The 26,249-nt window shown below is 40.3% G+C and overlaps 1 protein-coding gene and 1 long non-coding RNA gene across 4 annotated transcripts in view; one reads left to right on the top strand and one right to left on the bottom strand.

Moving 5' to 3' along the window:
* The window catches only part of SYNPO2 (synaptopodin 2), a 167,508-nt gene that overhangs the window by 39,935 nt on the left and 101,324 nt on the right, over nucleotides 1–26,249 (bottom strand). The window lies entirely within an intron of this gene.
* LOC148109056 (uncharacterized) lies at nucleotides 9,545–25,532 on the top strand. Its single transcript, XR_015726467.1, has 3 exons — nucleotides 9,545–9,674; nucleotides 21,864–21,962; nucleotides 24,844–25,532. It is a non-coding gene; the product is annotated as an uncharacterized LOC148109056 (long non-coding RNA).

Genomic DNA, 26,249 nt, shown 5'->3' with positions numbered 1-26,249 from the left:
AGAACAAGATGAAAAATCGATCCTTGGAAGAGAAATAAATCCCCAACTTAACAGGCTGTCTATCATGCAAACATGTGTTGCTCGACGGGAAAAGGGCAGTTCATCATCGCGCTTGTCAAGTGGAGCTTTTAATGGTATCCGAGTAAGCAAAAGCATTATGGGAGGAGTTAGCATTCCCTCAGAGCACGCATTCTGAGGTCAACATTCAGAGTCAACTGTGGCGACTGTGTGTCACTGACCTTTTACATTTGTCTGAACAGCAAGAAATATTTTCCTCAAGAACCATGTTAAATGTGGTGCTATTGTCCTTGCCACAACGGCTTTTCTGAAGCACTACTCTTCCTCCATTTTTAATAGACTACCCAAACAAACAAAGATGGTATGACAGTGTCTATTACGCCCAGACATATCCTTTGCAATCACCAACTTCACCAATATAGCTCATTTATTAGTGTACAAAAGCTCTTTACATTGCATTGTGTGTAATCAGATATTTTAGAATGTATATATTTGTGTATTATTACATATGTGAGTGATAATTCTAACTCCTGAGAATATTCTTATTTGTGAAAATGAAATACACTGTCAGTAATAAGTTTGGATATGCAGCTCATTCTCATTGACAATGCTGAATCTCAGGGAATTTATCAACCAGTCCTCCGCATAGGCCACTAGTGCTAGGTTCATAAAATACATAGTGGGTGAGAGTGCCAACCCCGCAGGAAGAACGGTTTCAATTGTGTGGCTCCGATGATTACGAGCTGACTGAACTTAGATAAGTCATATTGCACCTTTGAGCTTTAGTTTTCTAAAGTGTAAAATAGAGCTAATGAACTTTATTTCTCTAGATGGTTAAAAGGATTAGAAATAATACATACTAAGTTCCATGACCCACATACAGCTCCTAGAGGTGCCCAAGAAGGGGAAAATGGATAAAAATGAGTTGGTTTCTCATACACACACACACACACACACACACACACACATGCACACATGAGAGGAACATGTCAAGTAAAAGAAAAGCTATAAAATGTTGGTACTTTGTCTACAAGATGTTTGAAAACATCTGGATTTATTTTCAGTTTTTATGCCTATATTTGGCATTAACTCATCATAATCTAAAGATAAATGTGGTATCTGTCTTTTTCTCAGTAAGTACACATTTCATAACTGAAAGATGGAAGAAAACAAGCCTATTTATTGTTTCCCAGCAGAAATAACAATACAAATATTAAAATAGTAGGGGCTTATCTTCACTGAGCACATACTATGCTAAACCCTCTACATGCTTATACCATTTATCCCTACAAAACCTCAATGAGAAGTATAAATACACTTTCATTTGTGAATGTTCAGATGGACTGCTTTTACTTTCATTTTATAGATAAGAAAACAGTGACTTGGAAAATTAGGTACTTTGCCTAAAATCACACAGTGAGAATCAGAATTTGAACCCAGGGAATCTGACTTCAGAGTGTGTGTTTTTAACCATTACACACATAGCCTCTGTAGTCAATAGACTGAATTCTCTACCATGAATCTTACAAAAAAAAAAAAGATTTTATGTATTTGAGAGGGGGAAGGGGCAGAAGGAGAGGGAGAGAGCAACCCAAGCAGACTTCATGCTGAGTGCGGAGCCCCACACAGGGCTTGATCCCACAACCCTGAGGTCAGACCTGAGCTGAAACCAAGAGTTGGGTGCTTAACCGACTGCCACCCAGGTGCCCCTATGATGAATCTTAAAGAGAGAGAGGAGTGTGTAGCAACAATTGGCATAGGCCATAAGGAAAGTCAGGGAGGAAATAAAAATTTGTCCAGTCAGTCCATAACCTGGGAAAGACAGGTTTTGTTTGCTTTATTTGGTTTTCTTTCTTCTTTTCTTTTAAGATTTATATATAGGTGTTCTTTAAAGATTGGAAAATAATCAATATTATGATCCAATATGTTAAAAATTCAAACTTGAGTGTAATTATCTTTTGCAAACTGTGATTTGATACCTATATGAGCATGCGATGCATGCCTTTTTCTTGAGAACAGTCCCTTAGACACTTCACTCCACATCTAATACATTAGACAGCTAGGGAGTTTCTAGCCATAAAATACTGTATTCCCTACTGGCATCTCTCAGTTTAATCAGACCACAGAACTAAGAGATACTGGTAATGTAAATATTTACCAAAGACTGTATTTTTTTTGCTTACTGCTTCTTGATCCATACCAGGAAAGATTTATTTTACCACAACCAAGTGAAAACAGAAAGTTAGAGCTTCTCGGGAAATTCAACAACATTATTTCATTTCACAAAATAAATCTGAGAAGAGTTTCAGCATGCTAATTTGGTTTTAGGAATTAATAATTCCCTGGCATAATCCAAAAACCTTCTTTTTCTATTCTTTTATTATCACTTCATTTCCAAGTCTTCCAGAAATGACTAGAAAGCAGGTATCACACATTCTCATAGAACTTTGTAGTTAAACGATTTTGTTTTATGTAAATGGCTTATCAGTTGTGTCAGCTTGCTGTTGGTGAAACTAAATCTTGTCTCATGGGCTACATTTTCATGTGTAACTCATTGACAAGTCCTGTCAGAACATGTCACAGCAAGTGGCAGAACCAAGACAATCTCTTCCTTAGATTCCACTACTCTCTCTATTAAAATATATGAAAAGAAAAGAGGAAATTAGCATAAATCTAACCTATCACATGCGGGCTATTCTCAATCTGTAACATGAAGTCTCTGGGACCCGGAGATAACTAAAAGAGGATGACAGAGATGATCTCGGACAAGTAAAATTTTAGAAATTAAAACATTTTGATGGAAATTGGAAAGTAGTCTATGATCTAGCAGCTCTTTCTGAAGCTCCAGCCTTTCCTCAGTTTTCTACTTCAGACCTTCAACAAAACCTCCCTTGTATCTCTGAGACAAGACTTAGTAAGCTTTCCCTCACCCCCCCTGTTCTCACACTGAAGCCCTAGGTAGGTCTGTATTCCTCAGCTGACCAGAGAAATTATCAGAATGGTCACTGGGAGGTGCAGCAAGAGCGGTGAGAATGGTAGATTAAGTTTTAGAAATTAAGGGAATAATCCAACTTTTAAAGGAGTTGCTCTCCAGATTCTGAACTCCAAACCTCCATCTTTGATGGTGAGTTTCCCAGTACCAAAGATGAGGTCACAGGTTGTTGGAAATTCCTGTTTACAGTGGTACAATATTTCTGGAACTCAATAGCAAATAGCAATACAGTTTCAGGATGAGAAGGCAAAAGAAAACAAGGACCAGAATACAATGGAATAAAAGCAGTAAGAACCCCAGGAAAACCTTTATTGCGGGGAGCAAAAGGCATCCTGGATATTACTGCAAACATTCAAACAGTGCAAAAATTCAAACAGTAAAATGGAGGGGGAAAAAAAGACTTGAGAAAACCCCTAGAATATGGTAAATAAATACGAAATGTAACTAATCGCTGAGTAAATCAAAAGTCAGTGGAGAAGACCATAGCAGCGCTGAATGGACTGCTCAGCTTGTGTCCCAAGCTCATTCATGTGTGCCTTGAATGTCACAGAGGCTGAGAAGATAACAGCATTTCCCAGACTCTCTGGCAGCCAGGGCTCTGGGGGTGATGCAGTTCTAACCCAGCAGGTGTAGCTGCAAGAAAACTTGTATTTGGGATTGAGTTCAGCAGAGAGGGATGTTAGACCGGGAGACACCCATCTTGCTGGTGCAGATCTGGGAGACGATTTTATTCTGGATACAACACTTTTGCTGGCAGCTTCTTAATCCCAGATCATCTCTAAGGTATGTAACCCTAGACCCAGCGCTGGGCCCAATGGCTCCGGACTCCCCTGCTTCTGTATTGTGACAAATGTTGCCGATCCCTTGGGTAGCCAGGTCTGCAGTGTTGTTTGAAGTCATTCCTGGAGGCCCTGCCTCAAGCCTGCTTTTCCAGATCTTTCAACAATTCTACAAGTACTTATTGAGTTCCTCGCTGACTAAAATAACTAGAGGGTTTATATTTTCTGCAAATGAACCCCAGAACTGATACAGAATGATAGAATTAAGGGCAAACACAGAAGGTTAAGAGAGGTGCAGTGACTAGTCAAATCCAGATAAGAAGAAAAAAAGATGAATACAGACTCTGATACTTCAAGACAGGAGAGACAGCGCAGAAACGTATACCAGATAAATGGTATGAGGTCACCATTTACTAAGAGTAAAGGAGCAAGGACAGGCAGAGGGGATGAAAACTTGAGGACAATGAAGGAAGCTCAGAAAAGCCAGTATAGAGTACATACTAAGAAATCAACACCAGAGAAATAAGAGCTCTGTGAAGAATATGTAAGGAAAAAAGTGAGATGATTGTCAACACGCACAGTCATCTCAGACAAATGTTCTGAAAGGGCAGTAGTTGATTCCTAAGAGGAAATGAGGCTTTTCTCCATTTAAGTATTGACAAGTACATAAAGAATTGAAGGCATTCAACTTACAAAATGTTTGTCTAAATAGTGACAATAAATCTTGAACTATATTCAAATCAGGTCACGAGTGCAAATGCAAACAGACACTAGGAGTTTTCAGTTATTCTATACTCAGTACTTCAATTCAAGCTCAATAGCTTGTTTTCATGTTGAGTTTTGGTTTGAAGACTATGAACTTAAGTGCTCTGGTCACTAATATATGGACAATACTGGGCAAAAAATTTTCCTTTTGGATGACTGTCTCTACCCTTAGGGACCAAGTCGCCATAAAAGTAAAAAACATTCCTGGTAGCAACCTTGGAAAGATTCCCGGAGTAAGTAACTGTCTTTGACAGGCATGAGCCCTATCCATGGGGCTGCATACTTCAGGATCTGCATACCAATGTGATTTCACAGGCAGGAACGATGCTGGAGTATGACTGCTTGAGCTCTCACGAAGCAGCCACCATGATGCTAGAAAACCAACAAGTACAAATATGGAATGGTATTCTCTGCTCTTCTTTTCTTCCTAAGAATGTAAACATCCTAGCTCTTTCAGGAAAACACTGATGGACCAGAGCCTACGTGTACATGTCCCTGTCTGCTTTTTTGTTGGATTAAATGTGAAAGACTGCATAAAGACTTTTGACCCATAAGGAACATTCCTTCCATAAGCATTTATACAGAATATTTTTTGAAATACTTTTTAAAGAATTCATTAAAAAGCCTATGCGAAATCTAAGACTAGATAAATATGTAATCAGTAGAAGCGAAATTACTCAGAAAAGGCAACAGAATTAGAATTCACTACTTTTAAATATGTTTATTTTTATGATTTTGTTAACTATACACGACTATTAGCTAAATAATTATTATTCTGTGATATCTCACCTAATACGAATATCATCAGTCATCTAAAGAACCTATAAGGGGCACCTGGGGGGTCATTGGTTAAGCATCTACCTTCAGCTCAGGTCATGATCCCAGGGTCCTATGATCGAGTTCCACATCCGGCTCCCTGCTCAGCGGGGAGTCGCTTCCCCCCTCCACTCGTGCTCGTGCATGTGCCCGCGCGCACACTCTCTCTCTTTCAAAAATAAATAAATAAAATCTTAAAAAAAAAAAAGCACCTATAAGTAAGCTCAACAGTCTTTTGAGTGGTCAAAATATGGTAATAAATAAAGCTCCCTAAGACTTCTGTCCATCACTGTAGGTGTCTGGGGCCCTTTCTCATTCTATTTGTTTAATTTTATACAATTCTAATGAGGTTTTTAAATTTGGCTTACAGAAAATTAGAAATGGAGAGACAAATATGCATCCTGTGTAAAGGAAGATTTTATAGTTAATACGGTGCCAAAGCAAGAAGGTAAAAGCCAATATTTAAAAACACATCAAAATCTTAAAAAAAAAAAAAGACTCTGAATATAGGATCATTTAATGAAGGTGTAAAAAAACTCTCACTTGATCAAGGGACTTGATGCCTCTATTGTATTTGAGTATAAGAGTGGACATTAATAATAATGATCTCAAATCATTTAAAATGTTTACATCATCTTTACTAGATTGATTAGATGCAGAAAAACCCCTTTTAGAGATAACCACCCCAAAGAGCTAAAACAGGAGATTTGCTATTTAAAGGTATAACTGGATCTGAGGCACTGCCCCATTAGGTACTGGATTAGAGTTCATAATTTGAGGTCCTAAATACTTTTCTTGTATTGCTATTTTTACTGAAATGGTTTCGTTTTAGACACTGAATATGTCTCACATATCCAGAAAATGTATCTTTCTGGAACGCCCTGTTTTTCCACAGCTCTATAGCCATCTAAAGTCTTACTATATTTGACTAAACTAGATAAAGCAGTTTTTTCTTCAGGTTGCTCATACATAAAACTACAGATAAAGAGGGTAGACATAACATGAAAAATGTCCTCCCCAGGACAAGGGTACACATTTTTTAAAAATGTATGAATTCTGTTATTTTGCTCTGGAAGCAAACTGGGGATCGTACCTTAATTAAGCAACCAAATCACGCAACAAGGCATTTAGGGTCTCAGGGAATCATTTTCCTTTCAGGCAAATGAAGGAATCCCCTCGAGACCGCTAATTCTATGCGTTGTGGAACTGCGACACACATACACGCATATGCACGCACATGCGTACATACGCATAAGATATATCGTGCTGCTTCCGTTTTGGAAAGAATCATGTAAAATTTCTGAGGAGGTTTTATATTAAAGAACTGTGAACAGTACACATTTATAAGTATTTTGCATAGTTTTAATCCAAGAAAGTCACTGATTGCACTGAACACTTACTTTAGTGGGAAAGTGGGGTAGAGGACAATGCCGATACTGTCTTCACGTAATCGGAATACATGCCACCACCCGAGCCACAGGACGTGCTGAGCCATCTGGCTGCAAAAAGGAGCGAACTAGCTGATGCAGAAGCCAGGGGAAGTTAATCAAGGACTGTGCCCTTTCAGGGAAGGGCCCGGGTGAAATGATCACCTCCAGAGCTTTAGTTAGCTGAGTGTGGGACCTAGAGCAACAATTCTCAGACCTTTTGGTCTTAGGACCCATTTACAATCTAATAAATGATAGCAAACTTTAAAAATATTTTGTTCTTAGGGGTTCTATTGATATTTACCATGTTAGAAATAAAAAGTGGGACATTTAAAAATTTTGTTCATTAATTAATTATAAAATACAATAATGGGTTATGTTAATGTAAACAATATGTTTTTATGAAAAATAGCCATGCTTTTTAACACTAAGATAATTTAGTGAGAATAGTAACATTGTTTTCCATTTCTTAGTATCTGAGCTTAATAGAAGACAGCTGGATTGTCATATGTGCTTCTTCATTCTGTTGTATTACATTGTGTTGATTGAAGTGTATGAAGATCTAGCCTCACACAGATAAGTGTATGTGTACACACACACACACACACACACACACTCTCACACACACACATAGTTGGAAAAGGGAAGAGTGTTTTAATGCTTTTCAGGTAATTTTGGATATTTTTCTTTGACACTACATCAGACTCAACAAGTGGTAGTTTCTAAAGTTGCAATGTGAAATTTGAAACTGTAGCAATGAACTTCTCATACTTGGTAACATTAAAAGTCGTTGGTATATTTCGCAGTTTGGACCTTTTACCCATCCATCATTCTGTTACCCCATACATTGTTATTTGGAAAATATTGATTCACTGAGTTATGCAGATCTTCCAAATGTTGACACACTTCATTATGCAAATATACAAAATCACCCTCCTTGATATCATCAATGTTCTCATCAGAGAAGTCTTGAAGTATTGAGAAGCTGTCAAATTTATGGTGGCAGATGAAACTTAATTTTCCCTTGGACGTTCAAATACTGGCAGTGTTTTCCTTCAAGTGACAGGTTCGTTTTGCTCATTTTTTAGAAGGTGTCGACTGAATACCCAGTTTGATTAACTGCAGTGTGTCTGTCAGTCATTCTTTAAAGTAGAAATGATGTTCATGAAAAAAATGGCTAGTAGAGCTTGCAGTTGAAAGGACCGTCCAAGCGCTTCCTCAAGACAAGCATTGTTCTTCAGTATTCGGTAAAATTGTTTTATGTATATTTTCATTTTATCATACAGAATATTAAAAAGATGTGTGCTCAAGATTCAATAAAATGCAAGCTTTGGGGCACCTGAGTGGCTCAGTTGGTTAAGTGTCCAACTCTTGATTTCTTTCGGCTCAGGTCATGATCTCAGGGTTGTGAGATGGAGCCCCGTGTCACACTCTGCACTCAGTGCCGAGTCTGCTTGGGATTCTCTCTCCCTCTTTCTCCCGCGCCCCCCCCCCAATTCACGTTCTCTCTCTAAAAAATAAATACAATCTTTAAAAAAATGCAAGCTTGTACTGCCTTATCAAGAATAGCCTTATATGAAACCAGAATCTTGTTTCTTAAGTCACTTGGGGACAGCGAGGAATACAATGACTCCTAGTACAGGTAGGAGTCACTGTCCTGAATGCTAACGTGCATCCACCTTGGCTTTTTGCATCATCCGTGCAAATGTCAACACAGTGAAAAAGACAAGCAAAAATCTTGGTATCATTATGAAAATCATTTTGAACTCCTGGATCTCCTGAAAGCATCTCAGAGACCCCTGGAGGACTGCAGACCACACTTTGAGAACTACTGATCTAAAGAGACAGACACATGTGATCCATCTTCAGCATCCTGGGTCTCTGAGCTGGAGAGGAGGACATTCCATCAAAGGCAATGTAAGGGCAAACAGCCCAAGGAGGAACAGGCTGACAGAAACCAGGAAGCGATGCCTTTTGCAAACCTTGCTCTGAGAGAGCACACCTGAAACCAACTGTGAATTCCGACTAAAGGCAACTCTGGTGCCCAAGGGAAATGAAGAATCTCATTTTTCAGTCCAGTTCTAGAGATTTGAAGTCTACTGTCTGTGGGAGGAGAGACAAAGGGAAGGAGAAAGCCTTCACTGGGCTGGAATGTGAAGACTTCATTGGAAATAGCCCCCATCCAGTTTCCAAACTAGTGGCTAGTTGAAATTCATTGAGTCCTGTGATCGCAATACAAAGATCTCTGTATTGTTTCCAACCCAAAGTATGTCTTGCACACAGCAAGTGTGCTGATTAATGACAATATGAGAAAATTGAATTTTACTCGGATGTCTGTCTCAGTTCCCTCAGTACGAGAGTCAACAGTCCCTCCCAAACCTACTATGAACTTTGTATGTATTGTCTCTTTCTAGTCTCTTTCAGGTATGAGATTACAGCAAAGGTCTCATGCGAGAAATAGGGAATTCCCGGTGTACTGGGGGAAATGTATCGGTCCTGTATACTGCACATCAGAGAGAAGGGAGTTCTCCGCCGCGCAAGAACGGTCACACCGCGACTCCGTAAAGCAGCTCTGCAGCTGCTCCTGCCAATCACTCCGTTTCGCCATCATCTCTCTGGCCCCAGAAGAGGTAAAGTCACAAGGCAATCAGTAAAACCTAAGCCTTTCCTAAGTATGGGCTTGGTGGCAATTTATGGAGAAGAGCACATGAGCGGAGGCCGCCCGAGTGAGGCAATGCCGCAGGTGCCGCGCAGCTCGGCTGTGCCCCGTCTGCCTTGGCAGGTCCGCGGGAGCGCGCCGGGGCTGGGCGAGTGCTTTCCAAAGCCCGTACTTCAAGAAGGGAAATCGGGGTCATGCCAAGTGCCTTCTGTGTCCACGTAAGTGTTCTGCTGATGCATTTTAAAACCAGTCATGCCCCCTGCTGTGATTGACTAATACTTCTCCTATTTATTTCTGATTGAGGAGAGCCTACATGAATGTCGTCATCTTGCCAAAAAATCTTGGGCCGGGGCCAGCCCAGCAGAGCCGTGCAGGGGCAGGCGAGAGCCCTCAGCTACTCTCTCTTCACCTAGCCAGAGGTCTTTCTTGAGTTTATGTAAGAAAATGGAGTTGGGGCTGGAAGTTTTGGCTTTGCTCCTCATTTGATTAATTAGTTAAGTAGGCAATTATGCTATATATTTACTGATTGTCTTTTATGTGACTGACAGTGTTCTGGGCTCTGAAGTCAATAATGAATACTGCCCTCAATAGCTTTATATTCTACGGGCGCCTGGGGGCTCAGTCAATTGACCATCTGCTCTCTTGGTTTCAGCGCAGGTCATGATCTCATGGGTTGTGGGATCAATCCCAGCCTGGGCTCTGCACTTGGTGGGGAGTCTGCCTGAAGATCCCACCCTCTGCCCCCCCCAAAATAAATAAGTAAATCTTTTTTAAAAACTTTATATTCTAAGATAAATAAATTAGTAGATAAGTGTAACCCCACATGATAACTGCTATCATTCAAGTTAACACAGTATGCAATGGGAGCACACCCAGGGCACTACCCGCAAGCAAGGATTCTTGGAGGAGGGAAGGTTTCCTAAAGGACAAATAAATGTGACCTCAGGAGGAGGGGGCAAGGGAGATCTGGGATGCACAGACATAGCACCGAGGACACAGGGAGTGCTCAGGGAGTGCTGCTGGAGGGACTACCCTTTCACAGCACAATGCCGCCTCCAATTAATGCTGTAGTATCTTGCAGAGTACTTCAAAACAAATGCCTGTTTGCTTGCCTACAAAAGGGCTATAAAAATCTCATCTTTTTTTTTTTAAGATTTTATTTATTTATTCGACAGAGATAGAGACAGCCACCGAGAGAGGGAACACAAGCAAGGGGAGTGGGAGAGGAAGAAGCAGGCTCACAGCGGAGGAGCCTGATGTGGGACTCGATCCCATAACGCCGGGATCACGCCCTGAGCTGAAGGCAGACGCTTAACCGCTGTGCCACCCAGGCGCCCCTAAAAATCTCATCTTTGCAATTCAAAGTGAGGTTCCCAGACCAGTAGTCTTGGAATCACCCCAGAATTTGTTAGAACCATCGAATCCCAGCCCCCAACCCAGATGGATCAACTGCATTTAACAAGAACATCCATGATTCATATACGTGTTAGGGTTTGTGACATGCTGTCCTAGAGGCTCATCAACCAGTGACGGCCTTCTAGAATAGGGGTTTATAACCTTTGGTGAACACCAGATCTCTGGGCAGAACTTTCAAAATGCAGAAACCCAGTTTTTATTTCCTATCCTCCATGGAAACCAAATCTCAGAGGCTGGGGTGTTTGTATCTGCATTTTTAACAAGCTTCCCAGGGGCCCCTGAAGCTGGTTTTATTTTCTATAAAATGTTGTAGGGAAATATGTTGGGGGTGGCAACCATTTTGGGTGTGTGTGTGTGTGTGACAAATAGGCAGATCTATACTGAGGAACTTTCTTTTGAGGACCATCTCATTAACTCTATTAAGCTTCAAATAGCCATACTTTTAAAGGAGACTAGAAGATGAGTTTATAATCATGATTTTCAGATTTTTTAACATATTCTTTTATTTTAACTATACAACTTTTATTATTCTGAAAACAAAGATGTTCCGAAACAAAACTGTCTGGATTAGAGCCAGAGTGTGCTGAAGACTGCTTATGTGGAAGCAACATTAGCTAAATTCTGTAAGGAGTTCACGCAAGCACATAACTAGCTCTTCAAAAATATCTTGTGCAGCCTCCAGCCATACAAAAAGCTCCAGGTACCATTTGACAATACTTGTGCTAAGTGTACAATGCAAATATGACAACATATTCAAATTCTGCTTTACCTTACCTATAGTGCTTATTCTTTAGCTGGTCACAAAGTCTAAAATGCCAAAGACGATGGATTTCCATTTGTTCTTGATTTTCATTTGAAACTAAATATGATGAAATTTCAATTTCCTCTCTATTATTACATAAATCTGAAGCAAAGAAATGGAATTACCAAGTGCTTGTTTTATAGGAAAAATTGTCTCCACGTTAATTAAATTAATTGTGCATAATATTTGGAGGAAATGGAATAGTCAAATGGCAGATAAATATATTAAAGTAATTTAGTGAATTAAAGTTCAGTATAGAAACATTTGAGATGACTCAAGCAAACTGTGTAACAGCCTATATGAATTATAATTTAAAGGAAAAAAAATAAGCCATACTAATTTTTTGAGGCAAGGACTGTCCTAATTTACAAATTGTAAAAGAAAATTTACAAAATACTGAGTTTTCTCCTCTTCCTATGAAACAATTTGGATTTCAAAGAAAATATCAAATCTTTTCAAATCTTTTTTCAAATGAATGGGTTGGTACCCATCGTTCACAATACCACAACATAATCTCTGTCACTGTTTAATCTCATTTATATTTGCTAAGACATGGTTTCTTTCATTTGGAGTTTGCTGTACAGGGATATAAAAAAGCCAGTGAAAATTAGACCAATGTGCTTACAAGTTTCCACAGCTCATTTCACCTCATTCCTGAAGGTGTTCATTTATCTACCAAGTACTGAGAGCCTCCAGCAGCAGGTACTGATCTAGTCTTGCCTTCCAGGCTAGCCCCGGAGACTAGGAAGGACTTGGCAATCAGACGTCCATCTTCAAAGGCTGGTTTTCTGACATGCCCTAATAACCACAGATAATTACCAGGACCCATAGTGAGAGGGGCACCTAACCCCATGAGAACTGATATAATCCAACAACAAATATGCTGCTTTATTTCATTTATTTTTTTGTTAGTATGTGCTTTGTTTCATTTATGTGTCCCTCCCCATCCCCTTCCCTGTTCTCTCTCTCTCTAATAACGGTGTCTTACAAATTCTTCATGGACTATAATTATAATTGATGGACTCAATCTGCTTGTCATTTTCAAGGGTATAAAGAACGGTTTCCTGTGCCTGGTTCTATATCTCACAGATTCCTTTATTAGCACATTTATATTATATTAATATTCCTTGAAACAAAAGCAAAAGTATCAGATGATGTTATTAACACTTCAGTGTATAAACTATATGTTCTGTCTGTTCCCCGATATCAGTGTTAAAAAATTTGAATCCATATCAAAGTGGGAAAGAGTGTGATTAGAAGAAATAGATTGACACTCCTGCATTAAGAAGTTTCTTTGAATTATTGAACATAAATTAACTGGATAATTTGTATTCTACTAAAAGACCTTCTGTTCCTAAGAGTGTTAGCTGTGTCTCCTTTACAATGAACACTCTGACTCCATCTTGAAGAAGTTCTTCATCGAAATCTCCTTTCGTCTTCATATATTGTAAAGTATAAGAAAGGCAATGGTTAGGACACCAACTTTCATGCCATCAAGTTCAGGCTTATTTTTAAGAAGTTTTGTATTGTTTATTGTTGATGGTGTCAGGGTGAATGTGGCCTCGGTGGTTTGTTGCTTCCCCTTTCCCTCACTCACAGCCTCTTCTTGCTACGAAAGGCGACATCTTTGCCTTTCTGGCACCCCAGTGCCTCTGGCTAAAGCTCGGAGGGCACCCTAGTTTCTCTCCATGGACATACTGTGAGCCAATGCATTTTCTTTTTACTACAAACCATTTGTTCTCTTTGCAGAATATAATAGTCATAGTTGCTGAATGCTCCAATTGAATATGTGTTGCTAGACTAGCTTGGTGTTAATGCTATTTCGAAACAATTATTTAGTTGTTTGCAGCAATGCTATTTGCCCATATTGTTTTCCAAAGGTAGATATTTATTTGCCATTTTAAAGCTTTCCTCAGTTAAAAAAAAAAAAGTAATTTTTAACAGTTTCTACAAACAGGTACCTGAGAATACTGACTTCTATGTCAGGAAAGGAGAAAGCTAAAAGCAACACAATTTGCTCTGTAGAATTCCCTCAAGACTCAGGAATTTGTGGGAACAGCTCCCTCTTGAAGTAAGGATGAGAGTAGGGATGAAAACAGGAAGATTAAGAAGATATTAGAACACCCCAATACCATTTCCTAATTCCTCTCAGCCAAGCAAATGGCCTCGATTAGCCCTACAGGACACCAGGCACAGTTGAAGATGGGTGAGCCATATGGAAAAGAAGGAAAGTGAAAGAAAAACTACTAGATAGCAATAACCCCCCCACCCCACTCCAAGCCCCCTTCTGTCTGAGCTCCCAGAACTCTGGCAGCTAGACTTTATACCCTTTTGGAAGGAGACTGAAAGATTCTGATTAGCTAATCCAAAAAAAAAAAAAATAGAAATATTAGAGTTTCACCAAGAAATGACTCCGTTTGGTCACTTTACAGTAAGCAGATAGCCAAGGAAATCTCTCTTCTAATCTAAAGGAAAGCTTCTATTGTAAAAGACAGGCCAAAATAAGCAAAAAGCAAACATAAAAACTGCCAGGAGAGGAAAACACCAAAAAACGTTATCACTGATATCTTCAGAGTGATATGAAATTCATGAAACAGAACTCAAAGGATATAGAAAAGAATGAGAAAGACTCTCGGAGGTTAAAAATATCTCATCAGAAATGAATAGCTCGACAGAGAATTTAGAAAATAATGTTGAGGAAATTTTCTAGAATCTCCTAGAACCTAACAGGTTTAAAATCAAGACAAAAAGATAAGAATAGAAGGGAAAAGTTTTAAAAATTCAAGAATGGATACAAATGGTCCAATGTCTGAATAATAGGAATTTCAGGGTGAGAAAACAAAAGAAATAAATCATCAAATAAGTAATTCAAGAAAACTTCCCAAAATTGAAGGACCCATACACTAGAATAAAATACATACAAACCATAGCACATCATCATGAATTTCACAAAAAGATCTTGTAGGTTTCCAGGAGAAAAAGTTACATACACGAGGGATCAAGAATCAGAATTGCTTTATGTTTTTTTTTTCTTTTGTTTTGTTTTGTTTTAGAATTCCTTTGGACTTCTCAATAGCAACATTGAAGGTCAAGCACAGACTAATACCTTCAGAATTCTGAGAAGGTCTTTCCAGCCTAGAATGCTAACCTAGAGGAATTATCAATTAAGCGTAAGGACAGAATAAAGATGCTATCAAATATTTTAGATCTCGGAAAACTTAGCTCTCACCACCCTTTCTTAGGAAGCAACTGGAGGAAGGGTGCCATAAAAATGAGGAAAAGAACCAAGAAAAAAGGAGATGTGGGGTCTAGGGAGTGAGGATCAGCTCAAGAGAGGAAAAGAGGAATCCCCAGGATGATTACAAAGAAAGACTCTAGGAAACAATATGTATCTCGCAAAGAGAGTTACCAGTCCAAATCAGAGCAGGTCAGAAGACTCTAGCAACCAAAACAGATGGTATTGATAGAGTTCCTGATGTGATTTAAAATATCAGGAGAATTATTTAGACAGATGGACAGAGTTTGGGGATAAATGAATGACAAATACTTAGAACACTAAAAAGGAAAGACAGATGTTAATTCTAAGAGAAAAAACATTTGTGTAAGAAAGGAAAAAGTACTCATGGCGTAGTATAGAGCTTAGCTTTATAATCTAAACATTGAATATTGATTCAAACAAAATATGATATAATGATATTGGAAGGGTGGAGTAGGGGCAAAGGGGACTTATGTGAGCTTGAGGCAGGGAGTAGGGAGGGGTGGCAGAGCGTATCTTCAACTTCCATTTTGGTAAGCCAGTGAGTAACGTTTACAACAGAAAGAAGGAAAGGAAGGAAGGAGGAAAGAACACAAATTAAGTGTGTAATCTGAAAATAAGAAGGAAAATAGCCAAAGGTAAAAAAGGGAAGGAAGGAGGGAGGGAGGGGGTGGAAGGCAGGAGAAAGCACAAGACACAGACCTTCTGAGCAAATGATAGAACTGACTTCTAAAAAGTGGAATTAAATGTTTTAATCCATCCTGCCTTATTCAACCTGCCTATTTTTGCTTCCTGTCCCTCCTATCTACCTCCCTTCCCCTTTCTCCTGGAATCCAGCCCTGGCAACTCAGACCGTGATGAAGTCATAGGCTCCAAAATATGGCCATGGTATGAAGGCAGCAGCACAAATTTTTAAACAGCATTTCAGCACCACACCACAGTGCCGAGAAGGGAACCTTGTGTAATGTGAACAACTATGAGCTTGTGCTATTTTATTAATCCAGGGTGGTGATCCCTGGGTGTTGCATTACCTGTGTGTGTGTGTGTGTGTGTGTGTGTGTGTGTGTGTGTGTGTGTGTTTGTGTGTCTTCTGCAGTCTCCTATTTATATGGCAGTCATCAAGAAGCCTTCTCTTCTTGTACATGGCAAAGGCAGAGTGGAGATAACTCAATATTAACCCCAACTCTGGGGTTCTCACCTATTAGCAAGGTCTTTGACATTAAAAGCAAAGAAAGGTTCGAATGGGAATGACCTTCTCTGATATCTTCTTCTGACTCTGCCTCTGCATGTGTCAGTTTCTTGCTCCTTATCACCTCATTAAGTCACCAAACATTGCTACCTGGGAGGAAAGATTGATGGAGTGATAACTGGCAGCTCTCTTGTGACCTGCAGCCAACGCATTTCCATTTGCTTATTAAAGAGTCTTGCTTTTCCTCAAATAGACCTGTATTTTGAAATTCCTTTCTGTTTAACGTGCCATTCTCCAAAGCTCTTTAACTTTTCCTTTGCCAGATCCTCCAGAGGAAAAATAACTTCTTGGGCCAGAGCATGCTGGTATTTAACATCTCTGCTTCAAAACTTTTTATAAAGGTCAGGCAACAGTGCAAACCTTGAAGAGAGTAGTAAATTAAAAGAAAATTCTCTGTTTAGATCCACCCTGTGTTTCCCAGAACGTCCATCCTGTCTTGAAATCTGATTTCCCCTTCAGAGTCCACATTGAATGGCTGCTCCTCCCTGAAGCTCTTCCCTTCATTATCTCCCTTTGCCCTCCAGACAGAAAGATTTGCGGTCTATGAACGCATTAAAAATCACTCTGAATTTCTCTTGTGGCACTTTATAACTTGTATTTTAATTATTAGAAAACACGGTATCTGCACTCCTAAATTGTATCTTCATGAAAACAGGAACCTTGTTTTAATCTCCTTATCATTTGACACGGTCAATTAGTAATAACAAGAACCACAGCTAAACCATTTGCGGCGCACACACTATCTCTAATCCTCACGATAGTCCTGAGAGGAAAGGAGTTTTAAGTCCATTTTGCAGGAGAAGAAACTAAGTCTGTGAGATGTGATGTGCCTTGTCTAAAATCACAGTCTCAGTGAGTGGCAGAACCCATCATTTCAACCAGAATCTGGCTTCTTCATACCCTGCTATAAGACAGAAAGAAGGAAAGAAGGAAGGAGGGAGGGAGGAAAGAAGAAGTTTAAAATCTCAGGCTTTGACCCACTTATTGGAATAATACTTCACAAACTCCCAGAGTTGTAGAGTTGTGAGAGATTAAAGAAATTAACACAACCTGTCCTCTGCTTTTTACACAGAGAACAACTAAGACCAGAGAGGTTAAGATCCCTGTTCAAGGGTGCATAAGCAATGATAGAACTGGGATGAATGCAGCCCTCAAGGATCCCTGACTCTCACTCCAAAGTTCCTTTCTATGTAAATTTTGCACCAGGCACTAACACATCAAGACATTTAAAACAGGATAGCAACTAATAGACGTATAAGCTTGTTTGTTTGTTTAAACTTTTGTTTACGAAAGTCCTCTGGACTCTAAGAAGCAAGAATTACAATTTCTAAAGTCTTCATGAATAGTTTTCTCATTTGCCAAATATATAGGATAATATCTAAATATACAAGATAACATAATTCTTTTTTGTTCGTTCACCAAAAAGGAAATATTTTGCCTTTAAAATGTGCTTTGCCATTTAGTAGTCATTACAGTACAAATAGTGAATGCTTCATCTGTCAGCAACCTAGCACGTTCATACTTTTGAACAGCACAAAGGCAGCAAAGTTTAGAATATGACCAAGCCAGTGAGATGGATATGTACACTCAGGGCCAAGTTCAGGACCTTGTAATTTTCCCCAATTAGCTGATATCTATGTCCAGAAAAATGTGATTATCAAGCAAGGACAATTCTTAACCGAGTCCTAGCTGACTCCCAATGCAGAACTCTGGGCGTTCCTGGCTCCGTGCCAATGCCCCACCCCCACCCTTCCCCAGAATCCCACCATGTCCTCCGGGAAGCTTGCTTTCCTCTTCTTCCTCAGTGCCTCCCTCCATCCCAGCAAATGCACTGTGGCAGGAATCAGGGACGTCTACAATCTTAGAAGCAAGGAAAGGGGGGTGTATGTGAGAGTTAACTCTGAGGTCAACAGTAACAGATGAGAACAGGCGTTTTCAAAGGAACTCTAGATAAATGGGCCAGGCGCGGTCCCGAGCAGCCTAATGGAGGGTATTACCATATCAAAGGAAAGAATGTGTCTTTCTGAATGAGTTGTCCAGAAATAGAGATTAGAAAAGGGTAGGAGACAAAGCAGTGCCCATAAAAGTACTGCCCAGAAGAGAAGGTATCCAGATCAAGGGCTTGACGTGCACAGCACCAGGAGCTTTCCAACTGTGGAGGGGCGCGCGGCAGGCACCCGCCATCGAAGCTTCCAACTTACACACTTTGTTCTGATTCCTCACTCACAGGTCCCTGATTTACATAATAATTTGGTTTCTAAGGGAAGACAGGCACTGGCCAGAAGATGCAAGCAATCGGTCTTCTTGTCATTCTGTTTTTTCCCTCCTTCAAAAAGAAGGAATCAGAATTCTAGCTTACCCTCAGTCTTCTTTGTCTTCAGGTAGCGTGAGTTAGTGACCCCCGATTGGGGTACTGCCTGCACAGTGACCAGACTGCCGTAGAACTGCATCACTGAGAGTCAGGGCCTGGACTATGTCAAATTTATAAAGGGCCATGTTTGAGAGACATTTCTTAAGCCAGTCAGTCAGATTTGTCCTACCTCCTCATACCTTCTTTCAAATTTCAGTCAACATTAATTGACTTCTTCTCTTCCCACAAATAAATATTCATTGACCTCTCTCTTAGGGCACAGTTTATGCCTTGTGTTATTTTTATCTTACAGAAGTGTATTTTGAGAGCAGGTTGTTTTATTTTATTTTATTATTTTATTTTATTTTATTTTATTTTATTTTATTTTATTTTATTTTATTTTATTCAGTCACTGTTTTTTGAATGACATATTAGAAATGAGTAAGATACAGTCATGTCCTCTATAGACTCAGGTTAGGCGGGGACAGATAAAAAAACAACTTATACATGTGGAAAGGTAATAATAATAGTATAAAGAACAAGAGTATTGCAAAAGATGGAAAGATGAACTTTGTGGGAAGCCTCCCTAGAGGAGGTGATGTCTCAGATTTTGGAAAATAAATAAAACTTCACCAAGAAAACCAGGAAGAAGAGTATTCAAAACAAAGAGGAAAACATGTGCAAAGGCAAAAAGTTATGAAATGACCTGGGAACCGGAATACAGTTTGGTACTGCCAGAATGAGAAATGCAAGGAAGAGTCATGCAAGATACGAGTCTGGCCAGGTGGAGAGAGGATAAAAAGTTGGGGTATGCCCCAGATAGGCTTTCCATTGTAGGTGACCACCGAAGCTAGCAAAGTCTTTTCATTACAAAAAGAGACTGGACCAGATTTGTGTTCAGGAAGACATATTTAATATTACTATGGACACAAGGGAATAGAGAGAGTTAAGATAGAAAAAAGTAGAATTAGCTATATAGATGATAGATAGATGGATGGATGGATGGATAGATAGATGGCATTTGGAAACATCCAGACCAACACTAGTCAGTACAAATATAATATGAGCAACAAATGTAAACCACATGTATAATTTTAAATTTTCTAGTAGCCACGTTAAAAACCTAAAAAGAAACAAGCAAAATTAATTTAAATATATGTGTTTGGAGCACCTGGGTGGCTCAGTTGGTTAAATGTCGGCCTTTGGCTGAGGTCACGATCCCAGGGTCCTGGGATCAAGACCCACACCGGGCTCCTGCTTCTCCCTCTGCCAATGCCCACCCCCCCACCGCTTGTGTTCACTCATGCTCTCTCTCTCTCAAATAAATAAAATCTTTAAAATATATATATATTTATTCCGAAATATTTTTCTTTCAACATGTAAGCAATATAAAAAGTCATTAATGAAATAGGTTACATTATTTTTTCATTATAAGTCCTTGAAATCTCCTGTATATTTTATACTTACAGTGCATCTCAATTCAAATTAGCCACATTGCAAGTGTTAAATAGCCACATGTGGCCAGTGGCTACCACACTGGACAGCAAAGGTCCAGCTAATAAATGATGAGGCGGTGACTCATGCAGAACTGGGAAAGACGGGACATGTTTATAATGTATTTACAAGACGAATTTGACAGAAGTTAGGAATTGATCTATATCAATAATGAAATACTAGTTGAATATAAAGTTTTCTAGCTCGGAAGACCTGCGGATGACAGTTGCTCAGCCAAACCAGGGAAGCAAGTCTAGGGGAAATAAGATGATGCATGTGTTTGGGACTTACTGAATTTGAGGTGTGTGGGCCGTCACGACTACGGGCACAATAATGCATACGCTAGATGTGAACAGCATACACTATATAATGCTTCTGTGTTTCCAGTTCTGTTCTGTTTCTTGTGTACAAACACGTTTAATCCTCAAAACAACACTACCACATGGGTACTACTACCACCCCCCACATTACAAATGAAAACACTGAGGTTCAGGGAGAATCAGTTATTTGGTCCAGGTCTCGGTATCATCAGTTACCAAGTGGCAGAGTGAAGACTGAAGCCCAGTCTGGCTTCAGAGGCAAAGATTCTAACCACACTCTGTACTTCCACTCAGAGCAGGGCCTACGGAATCACACAAACCTGGGTTCAAAGAACTCCTGCTTCACGTACTGATTGTGTGACTTCGAGCAAGTTATGTAACCATTGAACTTCCGTTTTCTCGCGTATAAAATGGGAATAAGATGCCTATCATAACCATGGTTGTTGAGAGACATGACTGCCCGACATAGATACATATAAAATGTTCATCACAGCAGTAGGTATACAACAAAAAGTAAATAGTAGCTGCCATGATAATTACACATGTTGGGCTTGGAGCTCAGTGTAGAACCCCAAACTGAGCTATGTATTTCTCTTCAAATACCTAACACACTAACTGGTCTGAGTTTCGTCTTTTGAAGAAATGGCTTTGTCTCATTACAAAGACATATATTTAAAGAACTTCACCGGAGAGAGCTATAGGCCCGGTCATCCTGCATCAAAAGCTAAAACAATCATGGGCTTTTAGATCAAGAGACAGCAGAGCTGAATGTTCATGGCACTTAGACACTGTGGAGAATTGCGCGCCGGAAGTAAAATCTTGCTCTTACCTTCGAGGAGTCTAAAAGGACAGACCGGATACATGATGAGAACATATTTGTTTGTGTGCACTTGTATTAATTAGTGATTAAAAAACAGCAAATAAAAAATATTTATCAAACAGAGATCTACGGTTATTTGGTTAAAGTCCAAGAAAATTTAATCATAAGGTCTAGGTTTATCACATTTCCCCGCCAGATAATCTCATTCTTGTATGGGCAGGCATTTGGATACGAAAACAAAAGACAAATTAAATAAAATGAATAACCAAAAACCATAAACAGAGGACATCTTGCTCTGCAATCCCTGGCATTTGTAACTTTAGATTTCCAAGATGTTAATGTTAATTACATGCCATTTCCTGCCAAGCTTACGGTCGTGTGATCTAAATTTGCATTGTAATTAGCTTTGCCTTTCATAAAACACTCTGCCTTTTTTCTAGATGAGGAGATGCTGGACGCAGAACCTCTTAACCAGCCCTCCATAGACCCCCGCAGCCAGCTACCACCCAGCTCTTCTAATGCCCCAGTCCATAGGTTGAATCAACAAGCGCTCTACTGAGCCATCCGATCCAATTGTCATTCCTTCCCTCAACCCTTTGAATTCCATCTAGGTGGTAGGTTTCCTCTTTGAAATCAGGACTAAACTAATCACCCACTTAATGCTCTGAACACCAAGCTCATTTGATTCTTCTCATCTCAGGTTCCATCAGGAGGCCTGCCTAGGAAGCCATTCCTCTACAAGATGGTCAAGTGGGCCACATACCTGGCTTGCCCAACGGGCACAGCAGATGAGTAACAAGTGTGTTTATAGACTTTGTGCTGCTCCAGCTGTCGCTGATGTCAGTGTTTTCTGCTAAAATTGGTGTATTTTTTGCTATCTGCCTCATCCCCTGGGCAGTTCACACGTCACCAGCAGGGCCCAGTGGTCTGAGGAGACCTCGCTGCAGAGAAGGAGAATAGATTCTCTGCAGGAATAAGACTACTCGTCAGAATGTTGCCTAATATAGTGGCAGTGACTGAGCCAGAGGCCTCCTAGAAGAACCAAATGTTCAACAAGAATAACAGGGACCATTAATTAGTTCAAGGACAGCGCACGGGACTATAGATCAGCCCATCAGGCTTTAGCCCAAGTCTCTTCCAACGTGATGGGTTCTAATACTAGGAAAAGCATTACATCACTCTGTGCTTCCATAACTGTAACTCCAGGGGTGACATTTGTTAACAGAATATATTTTCTTTTTTTTTTTTTTTGAAAGATTTTATTTATTTATTTATTTGAGAGAGAGCGCGCGCAAGCAGGGGGAGCTGCAAAGGGAGAGGGAGAAGCAGACTCCCGCTGAGCAGGGAGACCGACGTGGGACTCGATCCCAGGACCCTGGGATCACGACCTGAGCTGAAGGCAGACGCTTAACCGACTGAGCCACCCAGGGGGTCCCACAGAATATATTTTCAACCCATCTGAACATAAACAAACATTCATTTGAGACCCTTTTACAATCTGGAAAATTCAGAATAACATTTCAAATGCAAAAAAATAATATATATATTGAGGAAAAAAGTATGGGGAGGGAGAAAAGACCCTCAGAGCAGTTAAATAGGTTCTTAAACAGACTTCTAGACACACCTTACTAAGCTGTAGGTTATGCAAGGGAAAACCTGTGTCACGAGAGTCTGTAGGCTAAGAGTTTTGTATGCTAAGAGAATTGTGCTTGTAGAGCAAAATGGAGGAGGGAGGGAGCTTGCTGGCTCATACACAAGTATCCAGTAAGAGGATGGATCCAAAAATTGAGTGGTGAGTTGTTAGAAGACCTTAGAAATTCATGTAGACATGTTAACGAGCTGCACTTGACAATTTGATCCAATGGAATAGGTTTTTCTCTGAATTTTAAACCAAACTAAATCAAGGAGGGGTCATAAAACAAGGTAAATCTGTCTAAAGGAAAAGGTTTCCAAATAAATGTCAATCCTCTAAAATTACATTTCTCTACAATGTCCAATCCCACACACTATCAAGTTCGCTATTTCAGTTCCACATTGTAAAGGACTTTTTCCTTTAAAAAAGAACACACACACACACACACACACACACACACACACAACACACACACACACACACACACACACACACACACACACACACACTACACATTTGGCTTCCTGCTTTTAGTCTCTTCCTTCTTTAATGAATTTTGCAAATCAGTGTCAAATAGGTTAATAAATACTTCTCTCGTGTTGCTTTCCTATTCAAGGACTAACACGGGCTTCCCATTAACTCTCAGCTCTACTCTGCCTTCAGTGGTCTTCTTAAGAAAACGAATCTAGTTTTGTCTGACCACCTGCCCAGGATCCAGAGCAGAGGAATGCTCTTGCTATGGTCAGAAAGAGAGCTCCTTCTCTACAATAAGAAGATGCCTCAGATCTGAGCAGCAAGACAAGCTGAAGCCATGCAGAGGAGTAAGGATCCAAAACTTGGAAGACAGTCAAGATGGCACTTTCAGGGGGAGGGCTTCAACACAGGCTTGGAAATTAAGGCAAGGGTTGTTGCCCCAGTCCAGGAGTTTCAAACCGAAAAGGCCAGAGCAAGTCCAAGTGCAAACAACTGCAGATCACATGCATTTATGAGATTGTTGGTGGTGAGTAGTTCATGAAGGGAGGTCAGGGATGGTGAAGGGAGGCCCAAGTAACTGCCTAGAAGAGCACGTCTGAAAGTATGGGTCAAGGACCCTGAGAGATCCCTGATATCCTTTAAGAGGGTCTGTGAGGTCAAGACAATTTTATAGCAATAGTAAGGAATTTTTTGCCCTTTTCACTCTCATGAACACACAAGGGAGTTTTCCAGAAGCTATATGTTATGTGTGACACTGGCTAATGGAATATGAGCCTCCCAAACTGGAAACCTCACTGTTATCCCAACTCTTCCATGCCCTCACTCCATATATTATCCTATCCTGTTGCTTCTACCACAGGATTGTCTCTTGAATCTGGTCCTCCCCACCACTGCCTTACTTCAGTCCTTCCTCAGACTGTTTTAGCAGTCTCTTCACTTTAAATCCATTCTCCACAATCAAGTCCTGCCTTCACACTCCCTTGTAAAAATCTTGCTTACAGAACCAGATCTAAACATTTTCATATTACACAAGCAAGATCCTGCACAACCACCCCCATCTACCTTCCTAACTCCATCTCCTGCACCCCTTCTCCCTTGCTCCCCTCCTTCCTCTAGCCTGAGTGCAGCCGAAATGAAGTTCTCCAGACTCTTAGAACATGCCAGACTCTCACAACTCTGTGTCTTTGTACATGTGAACTTTCCTGAATCCTTCATTGTTGAACTTTATTAAATGCTATCTTTCTCCTTTTATATTCTTTTCTTTCACTTGCTCCACCCAGCCCTTCCCTGCTTCAGAGCAACTAAACATGCTATTCTGCTTAGAATGTTCTTCCCTTCACTCTTTACACGGCTTGGTCCTTCTTATCCTTTGGTTCTTGGCTGATAACAGGCCAGGTGTCCTGCCAGCCCCTTTCCCGATAAATGCAGATGTTAAAGCGACACAAGCTTCACCTGTGGTTCTGCCCAAGCACCGTCTGGTCAACGCGAATGTCAGTGGCTAAGAAGTCTCAATAGGCAATATGCATCTCTCTCTCCACCCACTTTCTTTTCTTTTTTTGTCTGTCTCCTAAAGTCTTAAGGGTCTCCGAGCTTTGACAGAAGGCTCAAGTTTGATGGAAACTTCTCTAGAAGAACACTCAAGTGTCACTGATGATGAACAGCAGGTCAAGCAGTTCCCTTCTTTGATTAAAAAAAAAAAATGAATAAGGCGTTCACACAAAAAAGGAGTCATTGAATCAGCCAGACCTGGAGGTTGGATATGGAATGTGAAGCCCTGGACCCAGTGATCTTACCTGCGTGATTTCATGTTTACACACAAAGGGGTTGATTAGGAAAGGCATCTCAGCCCGGTCTGGGCTGAGTTGTGGGCTATGTCAGCTTGGTGCTCTTTCCAGAAAACTGAATACATGTGAGAGTCACAGTTCTCCATCTCCACTGCCCTCCTTATTCTTAGCATGTGGTTTTGGTCTGTCTCCTCCTCTGGCAGATAAGCTCTATGAGGTCCAGCATCGTCTGTTTTGTGTGCCGTTGTGCCCCCAGTATCTGGTGTAATATTTGGCGTTTAATAATGCTCTGTAAACAAGTGCTGAATAAATGATTGAACATGGGACTTACTCTTCAGGATCAAACAAAAATGTTATTTCCTAGGCGGAGTCTTCTCTCCCTTTCTCAAGCAGCCATTGGGTCTGTGTCCAGGCATCGAGCACACTGCATATTCCGCGGTTACAGAGAGCATGGAATCAAAGGTTTTCTGATGGTTGGTCATACGCAGTGTGGTGCTGTGATTTATATGTGCTTCTCATTTTATCCTTTCAACAACCCTAAGAGATAGATATTACTTTCCAAATTATAGATGAGGAAATAGGCTCAAAATATCCAAATCATACAACCAATAGTAGCTGGCAAAACCTATCCAAAGCTAGCTCCATTTTCCTCTTTTGCAAAACTCCTTTTCATTAAATCACGCTGCTGTATGGCATTTAGCTTGAGGTCATAATGTACCGGTTTACAGCGGGTCTCACTTCTGGACACAGGGACCATGTATACTCATCTTTATGTTCCTAGCACCGGGCATGGTGCCTGCCGTACAATATTTAACATCTGAATTAAAGAATAGATGAATGAATGATGTGGGTCTGTCTACCGATGGAGAGTGGACTTCGCAGCCCCCAGGCCTCAAGGCTTGCTCTCAAGGACTGTTAGTATTGACCATGCACTCCCCGGACAGCTTCTGCTAGGGTCCTTGCCTGAAAACAAGTCAGGTGCCTTCCAAATCCTGAACCCTTAACCCAACTACCTGTTTCTTCTCTCTCTGCCACAAGATTCCCAGATACTTAGTGTAGTTCACCTATTTCTGCCTCATAGGGTATTTCTCTTTTGGTGATCAATCCAGTATCACAGAGACATGACTGCATGACATGTTCTTTTTTTTTTTTTTTTTTAGATTTTATTTATTTATTTGAGAGAGAGACAGAGCAC

Source organism: Ursus americanus, chromosome 13 (assembly GCF_024610735.1).
Source record: "Ursus americanus isolate L20-20 chromosome 13, mUrsAme1.1.p, whole genome shotgun sequence".
Lineage (NCBI taxonomy): Eukaryota > Metazoa > Chordata > Mammalia > Carnivora > Ursidae > Ursus > Ursus americanus.
The sequence above is the reverse complement of the archived record's forward strand: the minus strand, read 5'-3'. Positions and strand labels throughout refer to the sequence as shown.